General features: G+C 43.9%; 1 protein-coding gene across 3 annotated transcripts in view; it reads left to right on the top strand.

The window, feature by feature from the left end:
• The first annotated feature begins 1,491 nt into the window (after nucleotides 1-1,491).
• The window catches only part of VWA3A (von Willebrand factor A domain containing 3A), a 544,099-nt gene continuing 530,078 nt past the window's right edge, over nucleotides 1,492-15,512 (top strand). The window contains exons 1-2 of one of the 3 annotated variants that reach the window (XM_086940772.1): nucleotides 1,492-1,698; nucleotides 4,562-4,616. The gene's annotated coding sequence lies outside the window, so the exon portion shown is untranslated. Of the gene's footprint in view, nucleotides 1,699-1,851; nucleotides 1,981-4,561; nucleotides 4,617-15,512 lie in introns of those variants that run through there. The other 2 variants (XM_086940771.1, XM_086940773.1) reach the window with 2 other exon arrangements.

The raw sequence follows: 15,512 nt of genomic DNA, 5'->3' as shown, positions 1-15,512 counted from the left end.
GTCAGCACGAGAACCGGTATGTAGAGCAAAGTAGGACAATTGTAGGTGAAAGGTTGTGCATCTACCTTGGCCTATATTGGGATACATTGGGGCTCATAACAGGGCTGTAGATCGTTCACACAGTCCTTGTGTCTTTGATTTTAGGTAGCACTCGGTTCCTGCAGTGGTAAACACCAAATGGAGATAGTACATGTTTCTTGGGTGAAGAAAGTGTAAGTGGGGAAGTACTGTACCATGCATGATCAGGGCATACTACATTTGCCCCGTTGGGAGCAGTATAAATGTTAGTTTGACTTGATGAATTTTAAGTGCAGAGCATGGATGCCAGTGTGCACTAGGTTAGTGTGATTGGGCAGGCTGATGGAATGTTCTGGTGTGACCCAGTAAGCTCCATAGTGCCGATGGAAAAAAGAAACATCCAGAGAAACTGGTGCTTTATTACTGCCCAGGGATGTTTTATGTGGGTGAGTGGCATGTGTAAAGCATCCTCTGAGGTAGGATAGGTCCCTGGTATACCATAAAAGCCATACAGATTGATACTTGGGACCAAATTTATCATTGAGTTGTACCGTCCTTGCCCCACGCAAGGGCGACGCAAATACTAAGTTAGATTTATCAAGCCACTCGAGGCCTACTTGCGTGGCCCTGCATGGTTTTATAAATCTAGAATAATGTAATGAAGCGCAATATGCTGCTTTGTGTTACTCTGCCCCAGGGAGGCGTTTCATGTGTGGAGAGTGCTTGTTCCCATGCATTCACCCATGGATTTTGGCGCATTCCCAGATTTACCATTCTGCAGCAAACATAGAAAGAGGAAAATGCATCAGATGATTGTTTTTGTGCAGGAAGGTGTTTCTTCCTGTACAAAATAATCCTGTCTGCAACTGATATTGTTCTGCATTCAGTTGTTCTTTTTGCTATATTATGATTGAGCAGCTAGCTGGCCACATGAATATGAAGGAGCCTTTGTGGGTTTCCGTGAGTCTAGATTCTCCTGAAGAGTCCCTTTCTCTTCTGAGCCCTGCTTAACACATGTGTACAGGAGGAGCCCTGTATTCATGACCTCAATGTTTGAGACAAAAATAATCATGGATTTCTGAACATTGAGTAAAAGCATTAAGGTAACATGTTGTTCCTGCTTATATTTCACACGCTTTACATAAACCTGTATTCCCTATGACTGTTTGCTTTTTCCTGAATTAAACCTCAAACATGTTTATCCATTATATTAATTAAATAACGTTATAAGCCTTAACTGGTCAGTGAAATGCTAAACGGACTAAAAATTGGTATGTTTTGCTATTTCTAGCTACGCCCCTGACTCCGCCCACTGATTCAATCTTCGGTTATTCCCGCCCCCTGATTCTCCACCCACAGTTCCCCTACTTTTTTTCCCCCACTTCGACCACTGGTCTCAGCCGGACTGATACACAGGGGGGGGGGGGGGGCTGAAGCCTTTGAGCCCAATGGGCGTTGCGCGCGCCTGGATCTGGCCCTTTTTACCGGAGCCCAGATTGCGATGAACGAGACATGAAATCTTCCGAGATGCTTGGGATTGCGCACTAAGCGGCCACCGTCTCCAGGCGCGATGGTCCTTCTTCTTTTTCAATGAAGCAATAACGTCTGCGCCTACATGGACTGAACCATCGTTTCCAGTTGAAGGTGACTCGTGGCTGGATGATGAATGTACTAGAAGAGGCAAGCTCCGTTCCAATAAAAAAGAAATATGCAGATGTATACAGACATATTCAAAATACCCCGTGTTTGACGTTGTCTTTTTAACTTCTGTTTCTGCTTACGGCATGTTGGGTGGTTACTTCCGTCACCAAGGGTTACGATAGTAACAGACTTGCTGATTGATGATGGCTTTCCCATTGTCAGACGCAGGTTCAACAGACAGACGATCTTTGAGTTATGCCTAATTATCGCTGTGCGTCTCCAAAGAAGATTAAAAACCCCATTTTGACAGAGGAGCCCCCGGTGAGTGTACACTACGATCGTCGGTATGAGACCTGTGCCTTTCACTTCTTTTTTCTGGCTCACTTGTGTACACAGTGTACTATTTAAATTCAGAGGTTTCCGTTTTAGAGAGAAATATGCTATACGATATGTAGAAAATCGTGTAATATCATAAACGTCTGTGATATCTACTTGTATTGTATATGTTCATATGTATTAAAATATGAATCATATAAACAAGTTCAAAACGTGTGACTGACGTAATAGTAAAACTTTAAAAAAGTTCTAGAATTAAACTGCTGGTATGCCACACGTCCTTGACCTTGCCAAAGTCATTTATTTGACTTATATTTGATTCAGTGATGTCACTTTCTACATCATTCTAGGAGAGAGGATTATTATTATTATTATTATATTCTTATATAGCGCCAGAATCGACCCCCGAAGGGGTATCTCCGCGCTTGCCTTGGGAACCCGTCCTGGTTTTTCCCTGTGAGATAGCCCCTACAGGGCATCCCCAAGGTGAAAGCCAGGCATCCCGCCGCGGGGGGCCGTTGTGGAGATTAAGCAAGCTTAATGCCCAGAGTTGCAGAGTGTGAACCCATGATTAGGTCAGGCACCGAAGCGAGAATTATCGAGTCCATGGACTTTTGAGCTCAAGACCCTGCCGCGTCGGGAATTGAACCCTGGTCCCGGGTCTGACCTCTGCTTCAGGGTCTGCCTGCTCTAACCAGTGAGCCACACTTCTCCTTAAGGATGTAGCCTTAATGCTAGAGCTGCCGACCTTGGAGCTGGAGAACGGGATTTGAGCCTCGGTGTCGGCTCAGCAGCATCATGTGATTCGGGGCAAATCACTTAATCTTCCCCTGCCTACCTAAAATGAACGTGTCCTTGTGTAACTTAACTGGTGCTCATGTAAAGCGCCCTAATTCCTTTGGATCGAGTTCGCGCTGTATAAATTTGCGGCAACAAAAAAAAATTCTAGTGTTTATGACACTCCGAATAATGTGCCACAACATAATGGGGCAGATTTATTCTTTTTTAATTCCGCACAGTATCCAAAGTTGCGTCATTGCTTTGCGCAAGGGGGAGAAAGTAGAAGAGATTCAAATGTTTTAATTATTAAAACTGGCGTTTTGCTGCTCACTATTCCTGTGCTGGTGCATAAACATACTTGCCAGGACCATGCACAACTTTTGCACCGTGGTGCAGAGTTGTGCGCTTGATGTGTAGAATAGTATGTGTAGTGGAAGTCTATCTTTCCAATACAAAATGAAAATCCTATGCTGAGAAAAATTCTGAAACATTCCACAAATTTCGTATGTGGTGCACTGTACAGCACACACTACAAAGTGTGGAATGTTTGGAGAAATTAAATCATTTGTCCTTGTTGGCTCTACCTTCAAGGAGACATTATTGTTAGACCAAAGGTCTAGCTACCCTAGTAGATCAGGCTTTGTATCAGAGTCTATGGTTCTTGTTTCTAATTTGCTCGAGTTACACCCAAGTAACGCTGCATTGGCGCAAAGTAGTGCAAAATGCTACTTGCGCTGGTAAAAAGGCACCTTTCCAGCGCAAAATACCCTGCAGAAGTTTGCGCCCCTTTGCAGAACTTTGCTCCGGCGCAAAACTTTAGGAAATGTGGCTCAACCTGTTTTAACTGCCCATTTTCACACACGTTTTCATCGTTTTCCACCTTCTTGGTATTTATTTTGTCTGCATTGGGAAGATGAAAAGCGAAGTGAAGCCTGAGGATTTGAACTTGGGATAATGGAGTCGAACACAGATCCTTGAAATAGATGCGTTAGTGATGACCCCAGCTAAATCCTACTCTTCCTAGCCAAAGTCCCAATCCTATGAGTGCGAACAAAACCTGGAGCTAGTGACCTCCGTTGACCTACCCCATTCTCCTTCTCCCCTCAGGGGGAAGAGTCCAAAGAGGAGCATATCCTGTTAGAATTCGAGATATCCTCTATTGAAACAGTTTCTCAAGAGCTGAAAGTCTGACAAAAGTCCAGGGTGGAACAGTGAGGGAATAACTGCAAGGGGAAATAAAGCTTGGAGGTGGGCAAGTTAGCAGAATTGTCACTAATCGGATACTATAAAACATGACAAAAGTAGCATTTTAAAAAACTTCCTCGCCAATTGTGTGTTTAAGTCTATTCGATAATATCACTGAATTAAGGGGTATTTATCAAATTGTATCATTTCTAAGCATGGACACAGACAGATTCAATAATTGTGCCTTTTGCCATGGGTGCATCTCAAAGCATTTATTTTGGTGCCAGTACTACTCATATGGTCAACATTTTAATAATATCTTGATCAATATTGTGGTTTGCTAAACTATACACGAGTCAGATTTTCGTATACCACACAATCTGAATTTAATTCTTTTCAGGACTTCTAACGTTGACAGTCAAGGCAATGAGACACAGTGAAGTAGGTTGATTTGCATAAGCTTATACAATTTGGTAGAGAGGGCATCACTATTTGAGCCTACGTTTCCCCAGTCAAACTTTCTGTAGTTCAGCAATGGGCAACTTCTTCTGTAACCATTTCAACACACAAATACAATGTATTTTGTTTATTTGTCTTTCAGGAGCTATTAAGTATACTGTTCAATAGAAATGACTTGCAAAATACAGACATCACAGGTAAATTCAATCGGGCGTTTTATAGATTATTATTATTATTATTATTAGGGTTTTGTAAAGCGCCTAGTAACCCGTAAGCATCCCAGCGCTAAGATCAGGACAGTCAAGAGGGTGACATAAGGGGGGAGGGATGAGAAATGGAGATCAGGGGAACAGGTGAGTTTTTACCTAGGCAATAGACAGTGTGATTTAATCTCAAGTGTCAAAAGCACGATTGAGAATAAAGTAAATAAACATTTGTTAATGCTATTTTCCACTGTATAAAGCAACGTGGGTGGAAGGAAGAGCAGTCTGTTTATTATTTGCCCTGACAGAACTGCAAAATAAGTTGCGGGAATCTGAGTAATTTGGAGGAAACTAAACACACTAGCAGTTAAGTCATAGAGATCCGATAGTGTTTGCCTTGATTAGGACACATCTGTGAAATGCAGCTTAGCCTGAGTCTATAGATGGTGTTTAATTTCAATTTATTTAGAAAAAGCTGAAGCACAGTAGCATTTTCTGAGATTTTATTTATGCACATGTGTACACTACCTGCCTGTCTTCCTTCAGTTAACTGGTAGCTTTTTAAAAATATCTTTTTATTAAGGTACATTTAGAGTCAATATTAAATCAAAAGTATTAGGCTGCACAGTAAATGTTCCTGTAGAGTACCTCACAGTGGCAGCTTCTCTCAATCCCAAGTGTTGGGCAGGACAGAGGAAATACCTAAAAAATAAAGCACAGACAAAATAATGGCGGAAAAAAACAGCACTGACCTGCCACTGCCGATGCCGCCTTGCTTCTCTGCTCTGTTCCTGATCCTTGCCTCCCGGACGTCCAAGAACTGGTGCATAATGTTGACATGGTTGACCTACCTATAAGTCCCTAGTATATGATACAAAGTTTACTGTAAGTTAAATGCTATTGGTGGACTGCAGGACCCATTGTGCCATCCTCTACAGTGATAGTGAGAACATGACTGCAGGCTTACCATTGTAGCCTGTCTTTAGCAGTTTTATATTGCAAATTCACCCTGTCAAAAGACTTCTTTTCACAGGCCTAAACCGTTCTTTTAAGTATTAATCAGCCACCCCTAAGTAGGCCTTACTACCCATAAGGCAAGGTGCATGGTATTAAAAAATATTGCATGTAAAAGTTTAATGTTAAACATGTCCTTAGAGTGAAAAAGCCCTAAATCTATAGTAGGGCTGGCTGCTCCATAAAAAAGCACTGGGTTACATTATTACATTTAATAATGCTAATTCCGACTAGAAAACAGCTATAAATATAATTCGAAAACTCTATTTTAATAGTTATTCAAAATCCAATTTAATCATAAAATAAATTTTTTAAGGATAAGGTACTTTTAGAAAGTTTCATTTTCCCTGCTTAAAGCACCTGGAGGCCAATTTGCACGAGCTCCCTCTCAAGGTGCATAGCCCCCTTGATGAGGTGTTAAAGTGGCTCTTAGAGCAGTTCAAAAGCCTTAGGTGTGGGGGGGTCTTTCTTTTTCTCTGGAAGGATAACCTTCTGGCTGAGCCCAGGAACTTGCGTAACTTCAAAGAGGCCAGGTGAGACCTCATTAGAGACTTTGACCTGCTTTTTAGACGTTGCTGTATTTTAATTCTGCTCGTTTGAACTCTTATTCAATTCTTACTTTTGCACAAACTGTTCTCACTGCACTGAAATTGGAGGAGGGAGGGATCGAACCTCGGACCTGTTGGGCAGTTGGTTAGCCTTCTAGTTGTTCAAAGCGGGCCTATTTAGCCCTCATGCTGATGCGCGCAGCAGGCGGCGCGCCAAAGGCAAGCCCATCTGCGCTTGTCCGCACGCAGGCCGGGAACATGGCCATTTGGCTCCGAAATTAAAAAGATACACCAATGAGGAGCTACATGGTTTGAATCCAGGTAAGGGCATGTTATGTTGTCCACTTAACCCCTTAATTGCTTGTAAAAAAAGGCATGGAGAGCCGCTCCTGCTCTAGCTGTCAGTTACAGCTTCCCCCCTCTTTAACCTACCAGCACATGTGCCTAGAATAATGATAGATAAGGATAGACACAAATAGGACAGGCGCTTTAAAATGTGTTTTACTTAATGCTAGATCCCTAATCAAACACAGTGTGGAATGCGCTCTGTTGTTGGAGGAACAAGAGATTAAGTTGGCCTTTATTACAGAGGCTTGGACAGATCAGGCCTCTGGACCAGACCTAGTGAAGGCTCCTCCCCTTGGTTTCCATTGTTACACTTTGGACAGGCCACAGAAAAAAGGTGGAGGTCTTACTGTTATCTATCATGATTCCCTGGGACCTAGGTTTCGCCCGATTTCCAACTCAGTGTGTGAAGCACTAGCTTTAACTATTCATTTAATTAATTACAGGACTTTTAAAGGTATATTGCTATATCGCCCACCGGGCCCTAAAAGAGGATTCTTGGAGATAGTGGGTACCTTAATTGAGGAAGGATTATGTCTTGATTCCTATACAGTAATGGGGGATTTTAACTTCTATTTAGAAAATCACACTGATTTTCACACTCATCAGATTATGGGGGTTGGAGGCCTACAACAGTTGGTGAATATCCCTACGCATGAAAAGGGACACACTCTCAATGGCATATACTCAAACAACCCTGATATAGGTTGTATTTCAGTCCTCCCTCTCTCATGGTCGGACCACTGTGCTATTCAGTTTGAACTTAAAAGTGGGGGGAATCAACTAGTTAAAACTAAACCCGCCCAGGAGATTGTGTCCAGAGCCTGGGGAAAATTGGATATCAGTCAATTGGAAAGCTCTCTAAGCAGCTCAATGCGATCCCCTCCAGTTGGAGTGGAAATTGCTGCAGCTGCTTATAATCAATGGTTAGCCACATCCAGCAATTTATTAGTCCCTAGGAAACAGTGGATTCCCAAACGAGCCTCACCATCAGCCCCTTGGTACTCGGAAAAACTAAGAGTTAAAAAACTTGAGTGAAAACAATTGGAAAGGGCATGGCGTAAAAATTATGGTGTAGCCAACAAGGAAAGACATAAACTCTGCATTGCAAGCTATAAACAAATGTTACTAGAGGCTAAAATACAGTTTTTTCATTGCAGATAGCATTAGCAAAGACAAACTCAAAGGAACTGTTTAATACCATTAAAAACTGTCTACTCCAACTGCTCCTGGAAGTCACAGTAATCTTTCATTCTGTAATGAAATTGCTGATTTCTTCAAGAACAAAGTGGAGGTTATATTTTCCTCCTTCTCTAAAGCCAATAAAATGATACAGTCAAACCCTAACATGAGCAGGTTGGCAGTAGTGACTCCTCATTGGCATTTTATCAATTCTCATCAGTGGAGGTATCAGGTTTTAACCTCGATTCGTTAAGGAGCCCCTAATGATCCATGCCCTGCTTGGATCATTAAACTGGAGAACCGGGCCTTATGGGCCTGGCGGCGCAGGGCACGCCTTAAATCCCCGTATTCACCTGCCTTGTCGAACAGAGACACGAGACACTCTGTTGAGTGGGGAAACCAGGTTTATTAGCTGCAGCCAAGCACAGTTATCCCAGAAGTTACACACAAGGTGGGTTCTGAGGAGACTGCCACTTCAATCCGTGGTGCACAATCTTTTATAGGAAACACATTTACAGAATTCACTCCTTACACACACAAAACGGACCAATGAGAAAAGTTGGAAAATAAGCTATCAAGTATCCCAAATACGCCCCTTTCTCAGACCCCGTGTGTTACCCCTCCCAACAATTTAATCAGTAATGGTTACAACAATCCAATTTGCAGGTGGCAGGACGTATTTGTGTGCCTCAAAGGATAGCTGTGTAACAAGAGAATACAAGGAAAGAATAGTGAATGACAGTCAGATATGATAATGTGAGGAAAGAATAGGAGAAGGCAAATAGTCAGTCGAGAGGGAGATCAGTCAACCCAGACATGGATAAACGAACTCGGCCAGACCCTGACATCGGTTTCATAAAAAGGGTAATAGAGTTATTCTTCAACTGAAAAGGACACGCAGCAGCTGGGAAAAGCAAAAACACTTTGTTCGCCGTGCGGCCTGAGTGAGGGCAACACAAAATGGCGATGAGACACAAAATGGCGGCTAGATACGGGATGAAGTCAGAAATCAAAGAACCTCAGACCCTCCTTTTGCCATTACTCAGGCAAAACACCAAAGACTCAAGTTAGTCTGAGTCGATGTCAGTGGCCATGAGATCATCAAGCTGTTGCTGTAACATCATTCTAATATTCTCTGTTTTCTGTGACACAGGCTTTGGGACACACATAGTAGCACAAAGACCACAGATGGCAGGTCCACACTGTACACAAAGGCAACAAGAGAAAATGATGGCCTAAACTATTCCAAGGAAAGTTAATATCTTCCATCCCCATGTGAACAGTAGTCCCCAAAACCATCCCATCACAGACCAATCTCCCGTGTCCTGATGTATAGACTCGGAGATGATATGTAACTTGGAGATAGCTTGGTATACCGTAGGGGCATTATCAGGAATATAAACACAGCAACTAGACCCGATCAATTTACAGACTCCTCCACGATCTGCAAGGACAATGTCTAGAACCTTTCGGTTCTGCAAAGTCATAAGGCGATCGGCCTGAAGTTCGGCTGTCAGATTACTCAAGGCTCCAGAAGTAACGTTTATGGTAGCCTCAACAACACAAACTAGTTGTCTAATGTCTCTGCTATTGGCCATTGGGCCCCAGAAAGGAAGCAACCCTTTAATAAAGTCACCTCCTTCTTGTCCTGATGTGTCTTTCAAATCAATAACTCCTCTACCATACCTTCTCCTATGATGACCTGAAGGAGCAGTATATGTTGGAGGAAGAAGAAAAGCCACATAGCAAGTTCCTGAAAAATAAGTAGGAAGCCATGTATAAGCTCTGTCATGACAGATAAAATATGTGCCTTGCCATGGCACTAATGGTGAGGGAATCTGAGGTGTATAGACATAAGTATGAGAAAAAACACTCCATTCCTGTTGATTCTTAACATTCTGGCCATTAATTTGTAGACAGAAATTACCTCGATGAGGCACAGTCCAAATTGGTGGGGATTTCCTTCGCCTAGCCTTATCCGTGAGGCTAGTAACAAAACGAGTTATATTCCAGCCATCATATGCTCTTTTCTCATCCACGGGAATCTTACTTATCTCAGCAATTCTAGCCATAGCCACTATTCCCTTTATCAAAGAACTATGACTAAAATCTGTTCCACCACCATATGGACTACCAGGAGGATACCGTAGTTGATTCTGATAGACATTAGAAAACATAGCCAAATAGGCCCAAGCGGAGCCTTCATAGGAAAACGGAAGGACCAAATATGGCATCCCTCTCTCTGTATTATGAGGCATGAGCCCACAGACCCAACAATCAGTGGTATTCATTACCAGTTGATGCTGATGCAGTAACTGAATAAATGAATTATTGAAATATTCGGTTCTCCTAATCTGTTCGTGTTCTGGAAATGTATGAAACTGATGTGGAGAGGCAGTAGTAAAGAGAGATAAGGAGACAGAGGTCGGAACAAGTGATGGCTGTAGAGTTTAAACAACCCAACTTACACACGCTAATGAAACACATGAACATATTAAAATACATAATATTATACCATACGGACTAATCAAGTGTTTCTTAATTTTACTCTTAATTTTTAATTCTTGGCCATTAATTTCCACTTTAATATCCATTCTCTAAGGCGTTGCTCAAGGCAATCTTCCTAGATCACTTAGCTGTGGTTGTTAGCCGTCCTATGACACTGCAAGTCCTGCAGACCTATGTCACTACTCAGGCCACAGCTTAAGACTCCTACCGTAACCCTGCAACTTCATGGATAGTGGAAGAAAAAATAAAATGTCTCTCCCAAAAAAAAGGAAAGGAAAGAAAAGAAAAACGTAATCAGAAAAAGAAAAATTCAATTGTCCTTTGTTGTTCTTGGTCGCAAATTATACTGAGTCTTATGAGGGACCATTTGCTCCTTGAACAAAGTTTCTGGGTTGGCCGTGTTCAATCGCAGGTGTGATGGCACAGCTTCTTGCAACACGTCGTCTTCTTCTTTCTCAGAGTTCGTTTGGTCCAGGCGTGCACTACAGAAAGGTACAAATCGAGGAACTCTTTTGCCTTCACTGTCACTCATGCCCCTAGGAACCCATTGGTCAAAAGGTAGAGGCAAAGGTACCCTCTTACAGTGCACACCGTGGACCCAGTTCTTTTTCCCGACGACCTTTACTACTGTACGTGTTGTCAATAAAACTTGCCGCGGCGGGCCACAACGAGGTTCCAGACTCCTTTTCCGCCGAAAATTCTTCACGTAGACCCAGTCACCGGGTTGGATGGAGTGACCTGGGTCCGCAGAGGCCTCTGGCTAAGCGTTTTGAACCTGTTGATGAAGAACACGTAATTTAGTGGTGAGGTCATGCAAGTAGTCAATCAGCATTGGGTATGGGATATCAGAATACTTTTTAGGTCGAGGGACTCCCCAAACATTAGCTGGGTGCCCAAAGACGACCTCATACGGAGTAAGACCTAAACGAGAATGCACAGTAGTTCTCGTGGACAGAAGTGCCAATGGTAAGGCATCAGGTCAAGCAAGGCCCCTGCTGGCCTGAATCTTTGCCAATTTGAGCTTGAGAGTGCCATTATAGCACTCTACCAAACCTGCTGACTGAGGGTGGTTTGCCGCATGGAATTTCTGCCTAATACCAAGACCTGTACATACTTTCTGCATGATTTGGCCTACGAATTCACTCCCATTGTCAGATGATACAATGCGCGGCAAACCAAACCTCGGAAAAAAACTCCTTCAAAAGAACTTTGGCAGTAGACAAAGCAGTATTGTCCTTTAGGGGGTAGGCCTCTATCCATCTAGAAAAGGCACACACCACCACCAGAACATACTTGAGGTTATTACAACGATCCATATGAATGTATTCGATTTGTAATACCTCGAAAGGATAAGTAGGAGGAGCAAAATGACCTGCTGGAGTTGGGGTTCCCTTTCCTGGATTATGCATTAAACAAACAATTCAATGTTTCACCACATTTTCTGCACATTTAGGAATTCCTTCATTCTGCCATACTGGAGCCAAAAGCTTACATATTCCCTTTGCACTGATGTGGGCTGGACCATGCACCATAGTAACTACAGGTAGTACATAGGCGTCTGGTAACAGCCAACGCTGATGTTCTGACAATTCCGCCCAACACCCAGTTGAGTCCAACATTCCTGTACTTTCTCTCCACTTACTCAATTCTTTCTCAGTAGCCTCTTCTTGAATCATTCTCACACTTTCTATCGTGTCCTCACACATTCCTCCTTCTCTGACCCATCTTGCAGGGCCCGCAACACACATGCGACTTGTAACATCTCTCGCTGTTTCCTTCGCTACTTCATCTGCAAAAGCATTCCCATGACCCACATCGTCAGTAATCTTCTTATGGGCACTGCACTTGATTATTGCTATCTGTCTAGGCAAAGCAAGTGATTCAAGAAGGTCAGTCACCAACTGACCATGCTGAATTTTAGTCCCATGGGAAGTAAAGAATCCTCTTTCCTTCCACGAGCGACCAAAACTATGAGCCACACCAAAGGCATATTGACTATCAGTGTAAACATTCACTCTTTTTCCCTTAGCCAACACACACACTCTCGTCAGGGCAATTAATTCAGCTGCTTGGGCTGAATTCTGTGCAATACGTGCTGTCTCCACTACCGTATACAAGGTGGTGACGGCATAAGCTGCAGTCGTCTCACCATTTGGAAGCTTGAAACAAGACCCATCCACCCAGAGGATCCCATCCGGATCCACAAGTTGTGTGTCTTTTAGATCTATTCTGCCTTTCGTCTCCTCCTCTGTTCGGAGAAAACAGTCATGCTGTTCTTGAATGCCTTTCTCGCCCAGAATGGGCAACAATGTTGCTGGATTCAAAGTATTACACCGCTTGATGTGTATATGGCTGGCCAAAAGCGTCAGCTCATATCCAGACAAGCGAGCACTCATAAGGTGTTGTGTCTTCGTCCTATTCAAAAGAGTATCTACTGCATGTGGCACCATGACGACAAGAGTGTTATCTAATACCAATCCAGCAGATTGATGGATAGAGGTTGCAGCTGCTGCTGTAGCTCTGAGACAACTAGGCAACGCCTTGGCTACTGGATCCAACGTAGCCGAAAAATAGGCACATGACCGTTGTTTGTCTCCAAATTGCTGCGTTAAAACCGCCAACGCGCAACCTTCTCTTTCGTGAACGTAGAGTGTGAGAGGCTTACTGTAATCTGGAGTACCTAACACAGGGGCAGAACACAAAGCAGTACGTAAGTCAGAAAAACGTTTCTGACATTCATCAGTCCAAGGAAGAGGTTGTGGTGTATCTTTCAACGTGAGTGCCAATAGAGGTTTAGCCAGCAAAGAAAAATTTGGGATCCATTGTCTACAATAGGAGGTAATGCCCAGAAAGGCACGCACCTCCCTTTGTGTGGATGGCACAGACATTTGTGCAATTGTTTGAATTTGTTCTGGGGTCAGCCGCCTTCCCTCCTTCGACAAGAGATGACCTAAATAGGTAACCTCTTGGCAGCAATATTGCAACTTAGAGCGGGACACCTTATGATGCAAGTCAGATAAATGACGTAACAAAGAAACCGTTGCATCCTTACCGATGTCATCCAAATCAGCAGCAACCAACTAATCGTCGACACACTGAGTCAGAGTGGCACCTGGGGGCAAAATGAAAGCATCAAGCTGGGATTTCAAAGCCTGACTGTAAATGGAGGGACTTTCACAATAGCCTTGAGGTGCACGCTTGGACCGGAAAGTTCGACCTCCGAGAGAGAAACCAAAAATATCCCTATTTTCCTCAGCAATAGGAATGCTGAACAAAGCATTGTTGAGGTCAATAACCGAAAACCATGACGCTGAAGCTGGAATCATAGTCAGCAAAGCAGTGATATCTGGAACAACAGGAAACTGGGGGACAACAATCTTGTTGACCTCCCGAAGATTGATCACAAAACGATATACAGGAGGCTGAGAAGGATCAGTGATTTTGAGAACAGGCAAAACAGGACTATTGTAAACATTTCCTCTCGTTTCTTCCACCACACCCTTCTGAACAAAATCATAGATAATAGCCAGCAGAGCTCGCTCGCCAGCATTAGAAATCTTATACTGAGGAATACGTGGCAATTTAACATCACTTTTAACAGTAACCACATAAGGTGGAATCTGTAGCAAACCAACATCATTCGGACCTATAGCCCAAAGCGTAGCAGGGAGAGATTGCAATTCAGGCGGAAACCGATTTTTGGATAGATATGTAGGGGAGACCAATTTCTCACCCAAAGTAAGATGCACACCAGAAGGGGAACAATACAACGTTGCATGCAGACGTTTCAATAAGTCCAAACCCAACAAGTTTTCTCCGCAACCAGTCGTTAGAATAAGCGGAGCTTCCAAATCGTAAGGACCAATCAAAAGAGGCAAGGGACAAGAAACCGGGTTAGTAACGGGGGCGCCAGAAAATCCCACAGAAACATTCGTTAAGCCAGACAAAGGTGCCCCAGGGAGTTTGGAATGCATGATAGAACTTCTCATCACACCAGTATCCAAGAGAAATGGTTCTGTAACACCCAATGCAACTACTTCAACATAAGGTCCATTCTGATCCACTGGAACTGATACGACTCCCTTACTTTGTCCATGGCTATCCTAACAAGAATGAAAATCCTGAACCTCACTCTCAACACAATAATCGTCATTGTATTATTGTGCAGACTGAGTATTCTGCTGATCAAAATAATTCAAAGAATTCTGAGGGGGAAAGGAACGCTGTCCCTGAGGCAACGCACCTCGCCCTCTACCTCTAGGTGCTGATTGAAAACCACCACGGCCTCGCGACCCTGGAAATCCATTATTACGCTGCAATAAAACCGGACAGCTATTCTTAAAACGACCTTCCTCTTTATAATAGGCACATTGATTAGGACCAAGCAAAGGTCGCGGAACAAAAGACTCAGGTTTCTGTAACAACCTCTGAGGCTGGAGAGGCTGTTGAAACTGACGTTGGCCAGAACGAGGGGGATAAGCCTGTTGAAGAAGAATCTTTGTTTTTAATTCCTTAGTCTTCTTCTCCATCTTATCTTTCTCTTCTTTATCCCTATTCTCATAAAATTGAGCAGTGGCCAATATCTGTGCAGAAGAAGAAACAGCCAAGAACTTTCGGAGTCTTTCAACTTATGCGACAATTCAGGAAGTAAATTAAATACAACGCTCTTTGCCCACAGACATTGGTAGAACTGGTAATCCCTACGTATTCCCCCGGACAAACGAACCTGATTTTTCTGCCGGCCCGCTCTCCTGTGTGGTGTGTGGTGCTCCTGCTCGCCCCCGCCGCTGCGCTTCATCCATAGTGCGGCAGCCGAGTGGGGGTGAGCTCCTGGGCACATAGTGGACTCCAAGCCCCATCAGACCTTGCGGCCGGAAGCCACATACCGGATTAACGCGCCAGGAGGCGCACAAATATTCGCGTCAGTCCCGGCGGAGCACAACGCTCTTTGCCCACAGACATTGGTAGAACTGGTGATCCCTACGTATTCCCCCGGACAAACAAACCTGATTTTTCTGCCGGCCCCGCTCTCCTGTGTGGTGTGTAGTGCTCCCGCTCGCTTCCCGCCGCTGCGCTTCTCCATCCATAGTGCGGCAGCCAAGTGGGGGTGAGCTCCTGGGCACATAGTGGACTCCAAGCCCCATTAGACCTTGCGGCCGGAAGCCGCATACCGGATTAACGCGCCAGGAGGCGCACAAATATCTGCGTCACTCCCTGCGTCGCGGGAGCGCCCGGGCTAAGCCGTCTGTGGCCGTCCGGGGCTGGACAAGGCTGGGCACCCCCTTTTTATTTT

This window comes from Lissotriton vulgaris, chromosome 10, assembly GCF_964263255.1.
Source record: "Lissotriton vulgaris chromosome 10, aLisVul1.2, whole genome shotgun sequence".
NCBI lineage: Eukaryota > Metazoa > Chordata > Amphibia > Caudata > Salamandridae > Lissotriton > Lissotriton vulgaris.
The sequence above is the reverse complement of the archived record's forward strand: the minus strand, read 5'-3'. Positions and strand labels throughout refer to the sequence as shown.